Here is an 8,007-nt window from a genome sequence, read left to right as displayed (position 1 = left end):
TTCTGTGGCTTCATGTTCTTGCTAAAGTTACAGAAAACCCTATGAAAGCTAGATTCATGTGCATCCTAATATTCATTTTTATGTTTAAATTGAAGAAAACTATTAATAAAAGCTACAAAATCCACATGGACAATTCAGTTTGCAGTTTGGTGGGGAAGAGTAGTGTACTGCGAATACTGCATTTACCAAAACAACCTGTACACCAATAATCTCTCTAAAAAGTATAAAACAATCATTTATCTCTAGAACTGAATCATTAGTAGTTCGGAATAAATATAACTGTTAATCCCAAAAATATTTAAACAAATTCAGGTTTTTATGGGTAGCCTTGTTGTTCCAAAGTGTATGCCAGTGTTTTCCCTCTTCAGAAAACAATTATGTTAAGAACTTATCATTATCATCCTCATCCTAGTTTAAATAATAATTGAGGTTGGCCTAATTCTAGTTCATTAGAGACAATCACATTATAATTTCTATTATTTCTACAAGAATATAAAGTCCACTGATGTACCTTCTCCAACCGTAAAATGTGCTGCTAATTGTATTGTCACGTGCTACCCCAATCTCTGAGTGGTGCAACATTCCTGGCTCTTACGCCAGGTTCATGTTACAGGTAAGTAGCCATGCTGGTCTGCCGTAGTCGAAACAAAATAAAAAAAACCCCTTCCAGTAGCACCTTAGAGACCAAATAAGTTTGTTATTGGTATGAGCTTTCGTGTGCATGCACACTTCTTCAGCTAGGATGCAAAATGAAAGTCAGTCCCTGTTTAAAACTGCTAATCCTAGTGAACACAGTGAAGAGTCAGAGAAAGAATATTTTATTCCCTTTGTTAGGAATGGCTGATGGATTGAAGTTCCTGTTTTGAGTTGACATATGCATTCAGTTTGTTTCACTAGTATTACCAGTCCTGCTGAAATCTGAGGCTACCTTTAACATATCACCAGGTTCATGTTTGCTTTGAAATGAGGTACAGCAGAGACTCTGGTATCTATGATATATGGCTGTTGTTTTTTACACATATATACAACCTGAGCCTGTGATGGAGCAATTCACAGCATGAACACCCCAATAGAAATATATTTTTAAAAATGAAAAAATTGTCCAGTAGCACCTTAGAGACCAACGTAAGTTTGTTCTTGGTATGAGCTTTCGTAACAAACTTAGTTGGTCTCTAAGGTGCTACTGGACAATTTTTTATATATATTTCCACTGCGTCAGACCAACATGACTACCTACCTGAACCCCAGCAGAGTCTTGCTTCTCCCATAGCCACAGCCTTGGATTCCAGCAGAAATCAGACACGGCTCGCTCCTTGTCTTTCCATCCTGCAGTTTTGCTTCCAACTTCTAGCTCACATGACAGGGGAGGGAGGCCCACCCATTTGTCCTCTGGCCCAGAGCCACTCCATTTGTTACTTGAACAACCCATGCTTAGCAGGTGTTACCAGGCTGGCCTGGGTATTCCAGCAATGGAATCCATGTTGGATCCAGGAATTAGAAGAGGGACTCAGGCATATAGCCTAACCCCCACCAAAAAGAGACCCCCTCATAACAGTACCATGCTTGCAATATTCCAGATCATCAATAACTGTTTTTTGGAGGTTGCTTCTCCATCCTCCTATCTACCAGGGTTCAGTTGCAACGAGAGCAATTCACCAGTCTGTTCTTTCATTCCTGAACTAAAAAAATCTTCAAATACAGCAGCATGCAAGGATTTGCACCAATGTCTCTGTCCAATCATTTGTCAGCTTTGATCATTCCAATCACCTATTGCAGTGTTTGCAAGACCCAGCTATCGGCTGAAAGGAGAAGAGAGCCTTTTTTTCATTCTGCTCACCACCCACTCCAAATTAGTGACTGATACTGCCAAAATTGGCAACACTAAATATATGTTGGAACTGACTGGATGGTCCCAGTCCAGTGACTGGAACTGGGCTTACAGCTTTGGGGGCTGGACTTGGGTGCTTACACAGGAATTGGGCATACAGCACCTTTTGGGGTATTCTGTTCTTGCAACAGCTGTCTGTCTGCATGAGGGGATCACTATAAATGGGAAGGTTTGTATTTATGAGCAGCCTTTCTTCCTAAATGCAGAATAAAATTTCTCTTATAAGCTAGTTCCCCCACCCTCCAGCAGGGACACAACCAGTGGTGGTGCCTGCCCACACGAGCATCCCAATGGGGTGGCCGTCTGTGAGTGTCCCAATGGGGGTGGCACCTGCAGCAATGTCACCCCCCTTAGGGTTGGCACCCGGGACGGTCCACCCCCCGTCCCTCTTCCTCTGCCAGTGGACACCTTTGTGTCTCGTGTGAACTGGGGAAGATCGAGGGGTGTCTACAAATAATGATAGTCAACTGTTAGTCATTTGGTTTGCTCTTCCCTCTGATCAGCTGCTTCACAACTGCTTGGTCTAGGAGGGGACAGCAAGACAAGTCAGAATGAAGACTTTTTTTTGCCTGAAACCTATTGCTGGAAATTAAATGGGGGGTTGATTTGTACAGATGCCCAGTGTACATTTTGCATTGCAATATAAACATTAGTAGTGTATATATACCTACATATCTATCTATCCATATCTCCTCTAGTTATAAATCATAAGATCTCCCACATCAATCACACACATCTTTTAAATGGCATTTTAATGAACCAAGTTATGATTGTCTCCTTTAGTAGATGATTCTGTATTTTCTATAAATATGCTAACATCATAAAGCGAAATATAGGTATAAGATTTGAAAGATGAGATCAACATTTAAGAATAATTTGTAATAATGAAAAATCAAGATTGTCTTCCAAACCCAAACAGCTTAACTTTGGCATTTGGCAAAGCACATAAACAGAATTATAATCAAGCTGTGACACATACATTGATTTGGAGGTTTAGTAAGTTAATATGTCACTTCCCAGTGAAGATTGATTTACAAACAAGTAAAAAACACAATAAAATTATGGAAATGTATATAAAACAAAATTAACAATATAATATCATTGGTACTGCCCAAATGTCCAAGAAAACAAAAATGTCTTTGCCAGTTGAAATGGAGACATGGTTGGCACCAAGCAAGCCTTCCAAGGGAGAGTGCTACAGCCTAGGATGAATGTAATTGTGGGCCTTATAATGTCAACGGATTCCAGATAAGTGATTTCAGAAGTTAACAATGTGTGTGTTCAGAATTTGGTGATGGCTTTTCACTGATGTTGGGAATTCCAGTTCTATCAACCATTCACTCACTTTAATCATTTACTGTCTCTGTAAACAAACATTTTAAAGTTTCCAAAAGTCATCATAACAGACAGTAAGCAGACTTTAATGTACTGTAATGTATGCATTACTCATTTTGACTACAGGGAGACATGGCAGCACCACTTGAATTAGTGATGCGGAATAATGTGAAATGAATAGGTAATTTCAGAGGTATTTCAGTTATTTAAACTGATTAACTCTGAGAAAACAACAATTCAGATGAATAAGATACATGATGAAGATGTTTTGAAAAGCATGCATATTTCATTTCAAATGAATTGCATATTAAAACCGCTTTCAAGATGCTCCAGTTCAATCTATGCCTAGTATTTATTGCCTGATACACTGAGGCTGATTGTGGAGGGATAATCTAATATTAAAACCAACTTCAAACTAACATTGTCTTCCTGCGAACTATGCAATGTGATGGCGCCAGCGCTTATGTCTTTAAAGAAAGAGATATGCAGAAGGGAAAATATTTTGTTATCCCCAAACAAAGCATCAGATTTTACTGCTCAAACCACATCAGAACAAATCTATAAAATTGCAATGTTGTTGTATTAATTCCATTCCACAGCAATTTGTGGTGTGGAGATATTCTCTAATAATTCAGCCTGCAGGATATCATTTCCAAGAATAATATATTATTTAATGTGTTGTTCGATGTAACAAATATGATAGTATGAAGGGGATCTGTTATATCTGGGAGATATATATAGTATATAAATATATACACACAGGAGGCATATATAGATATATGTGGCTTGTATTTGTTACAATGCTAGAACTGTGAAAAACACCTTTTCCAGACCATGTTTACAAATTAAAATTTCCTGTTATCATTGCAGCAGGTAACTGAGCATCATTTAGCACATGTTTGTCTCACAGGTATGCACACCTTATTTTGATATGATTCTAGCTGCTTATACTGTACTGTGTTTGTCTAAGGCATGTTTGCCTAATGATGAAACCGGCATACATATAACTTGATTTCTCTGTACTTGTTAACTGCACATTTCATGGATGCGGGAACTAACTCCATTGAAGAGCATGGCATTCGAGTTGAAGAGTTGGTGTAAATTCTGTTTGCAGTCTTTATATCAGCGAGGGCCCGTTTTCAAATGCAAGTCATCACTTGACGTAACTCTCATAAAGTGAGGAGTGTGTGAGAGCCAGCCCTCTGAAGCCCTTGTGATGCATCAGGCTGCCACTATCTGAAGCCAGAGCTGGAAGTGAGGAGGAAGGATCCAGTTTAAACACTAAGGAATTGTACATGTGCAAAGGCTGCCACATTCTGCCAAGGTAGGAATGCTTTGTGCTTGCAGAATGCAGCAAGCCTTTGTGCATGAACATGTTCTTGAAACACAGTGTCATCTGAGCACCCCTTCAGTCATCATGAGGAAGTCTAAAATTAGCCTGGAGAAGAGGAGGTTAAGGGGTGATATGATAGCCATGTTCAAATATATAAAAGGATGTCACATAGAGGAGGGAGAAAGGTTGTTTTCTGCTGCTCCAGACAAGCGGACACGGAGCAATGGATCCAAACTACAAGAAAGAAGATTCCACCTAAACATTAGGAAGAACTTCCTGACAGTAAGAGCTATTGGACAGTGGAATTTGCTGCCAAGGAGTGTGGTGGAGTCTCCTTCTTTGGAGGTCTTTAAGCAGAGGCTTGACAACCATATGTCAGGAGTGCTCTGATGGTGTTTCCTGCTTGGCAGGGGGTTGGACTCGATGGCCCTTGTGGTCTCTTCCAACTCTGATTCTAAAATGTATTATGAATTCCTCCCTGTGCTGCACATTCACCTTCCATATTTTACAATGACTGGCAATTTCAGCTTCTGTTGGTCTATTATTACTGGCAAAGAAAATTGTCAGTAAACAGCTATGGCCAGCCTGAGCCATGCCCCCTGAATTTTAAATATTTGACATGGATGGCGTAGAAAATACCTACTATATCCACTTACAATTTTGAAATATACACTGAATGTATAGCACATACTCTGCACATGATTATTTGTCCTTGTCTACTTGCATTTTCTACTTCCAAAATGCCTCACTGTTATTTACAGGAAAAGGTGTTGCCCCAGTATGCATGTGGAAATTATAGACATAGTCCTTAAAAAACAAAAAACAAAACTCCTTTAGGAAGAATCCCGAATTACACATTACAAAAATGCTGAATCAACATGAAAACTATTTCAAGCTCACTCTCTTTTTTTGCACAATAGCACATCACTAAAAATCCTCCTGCAATATCTACACAAAATAAGCTGACTTGGAGAGCTGTATCATCTTTTCTACCAATAGAAAATAGTACCAGCTCCATCTGGCACGCAGGCTGAGACCCTACCTGCCCGCAGACTGCCTCGCCAGAGTGGTGCATGCTCTAGTTATCTCCCTCTTGGACTACTGCAATGCGCTCTACGTGGGGCTACCTTTGAAGGTGACCCAGAAACTACAACTAATCCAGAACGTGGCAGCTAGACTGGTGACTGGGAGAGGCTGACAAGACCATATCACACTGGCCTTGAAAGACCTACATTGGCTCCCAGTACGTTTCTGAGCACAATTCAAAGTGTTGGTGCTTACCTTTAAAGCCCTAAACGGCCTTGGCCCAGTATACCCGAAGAAATGTCTCCATCCCTGTTGTTCAGCCCGGACACTGAGGTCCAGCTCTGAGGCGGCTCCCTTCCTGCGAGAAGTGAGGTTACAGGGAACCAGGCAAAGGGCTTCTCAGTAGTGGCGCCTGCCCTGTGGAACGCCCTCCCACCAGATGTCAATGCAATAAGAAACTATTTTACTTATAAAAGACATCTGAAGGCGACCCTGTTTAGGGAAGTTTTTAATGTTTGATGCTCTATTGTGTTTTTAATATTGGTTGGAAGCCGCCCAGAGTGGCTGGGGAAACCCAGCCAGATGGCCGGGGTATAAATAATATATTATTATTATTATTATTATTATTATTATTATTATTATTATTAATTTTATTATATAGAAGCAAAAAGCAAAGGATGGCAAAACAGACCAGCTTAGTCCATACCTGCCAACTGCAGTAGCCGAGGCCTCAGTAAGGCAGGTTTCCTGTCTGTAATTCTATCCATACTTTGTAGCGAGGAAATGTATCATTTCTTTTTAGTGAGGTAGATCTTGAAATGTGCTAATATGGATTCTTACTGTGTCTACACAGTACAGTGGTGCCTCGCAAGACGAAATTAATCCGTTCCGCGAGTCTCTTCGTCTTGCGGTTTTTTCGTCTTGCGAAGCACGGCTATTAGCGGCTTAGCGGCTATTAACGGCTTAGCGGCTTTAAGAAAAAGGAAACAAACTCGCAAGAACTCGCAAGACTTTTTGTCTTGCGAAGCAAGCCCATAGGGAAATTCGTCTTGTGGAACGACTCAAAAAATGGAAAACTCTTTCGTCTAGCGAGTTTTTCGTCTTGCGAGGCATTCGTCTTGCGGGGCATCACTGTAATTTTCACTTTAAACACTGAAAGCTAATCTGTATGTGAATTCACCTCCAATTATTACAGTGTGCACAAAGCTGGTCTTACAGACAAGACCATAGAAGCACACATTATGAATTCCTTTTCTCTTTGAAGCTAGTCTGTTTATCTGAAGCAACAAAACCAAAATATATATGTCTGCTCTAACCGTTCTCTGTAGATCTCTAGGTACAATCAAGCTATTGAATTTGTTTGCAACTGCTTTTAGTACAAATTGTTAAATGACTCCGCCTTGTCTGCAGAAATAAAGGGGCTCATCACAGACTGCATTGTAATCCTCGCCTCTTCCTACTTAGGGTGTCCTGCTGGGCCCAGCAACATACCTTTGTATTCCTACAAAACTAGACCCTAGTTGCTCATTCCCTGTGCCCCAGGGCATGAGATACTCCCAGTAGGGGTGGTACTGCAGGTAGCGAGTAGAGGTACATCATATCCACCTGTTTTCAACTTAACTAGGTCGGAATAGCTGGGCAGGACGGAAAGGGTAGGTCATGTGGAACTGTAATGTTTTAACTTGCCTCCCAGCTTAGCTTTCATTGTTGGATGCTATGGTGGAAATTTGGCTGTGTGAATTTTAAATTTCAAACATTTGGATTATTAAATAACAGCTCCATGTGTAATGGAGCGTAACCTATGAAACCCCCAGATCCTCTTACTGTGCTTTCATTTCAGTTGTCTCTACAATATATGTCAAGAAAGGAAAGCCATGGTAGAGATATGTTAATAAAGCTGTGTTTTATGTATATGCTTATTAGAATATGTATACCCCACTTTTCTAATGAAAAGGAAATCAGAGACAGTAAACACTGAAAATCACATAAGAACACTACCAATATCATTAAAACCACTTAAAACCCAATGCAAAAGATACAGTAAAGGAAACAGATAAAAAGCCCCATCCTCTCATCACATGCAGTGAATATCCCAAACTTGCTACTACTATAAAAAGGTAAAGGGACCCCTGCCCGCTAGGTCCAGTTGCGAACAACTCTGGGGTTGCGGCGCTCATCTCGCTTTATTGGCCAAGGGAGATGGCGTACAGCTTCCAGGTCATGTGGCCAGCATGACTAAGCCGCTTCTGGTGAACCAGAGCAGCACACGGAAACGCCATTACCTTCCCGCTGGAGCAGTACCTATTTATCTACTTGTACTTTGACATGCTTTCAAACTGATAGGTTGGCAGGAGCAGGGACCGAACAACGGGAGCTCACCCTGTCGCAGGGATTCAAACCGCCGACTTTCTGATTGGCAAGTCCT

At 40.8% G+C, this 8,007-nt stretch overlaps 1 long non-coding RNA gene across 1 annotated transcript; it reads right to left on the bottom strand.

The window, feature by feature from the left end:
* Positions 1 to 1,563: 1,563 nt before the first annotated feature.
* On the bottom strand, positions 1,564 to 5,899 carry LOC310663946. The gene is made up of 2 exons (XR_014504705.1): positions 5,046 to 5,899; positions 1,564 to 4,661 (listed from the first exon to the last, which is right to left on the bottom strand). It is a non-coding gene; the product is annotated as an uncharacterized lncRNA (long non-coding RNA).
* Positions 5,900 to 8,007: the final 2,108 nt, after the last annotated feature.

Source organism: Podarcis tiliguerta, assembly GCF_965153285.1.
Source record: "Podarcis tiliguerta genome assembly, chromosome: 14".
Lineage (NCBI taxonomy): Eukaryota > Metazoa > Chordata > Lepidosauria > Squamata > Lacertidae > Podarcis > Podarcis tiliguerta.
Note: the sequence above shows the minus strand (reverse complement) of the source record. Positions and strands in the feature narration are given on the sequence as shown.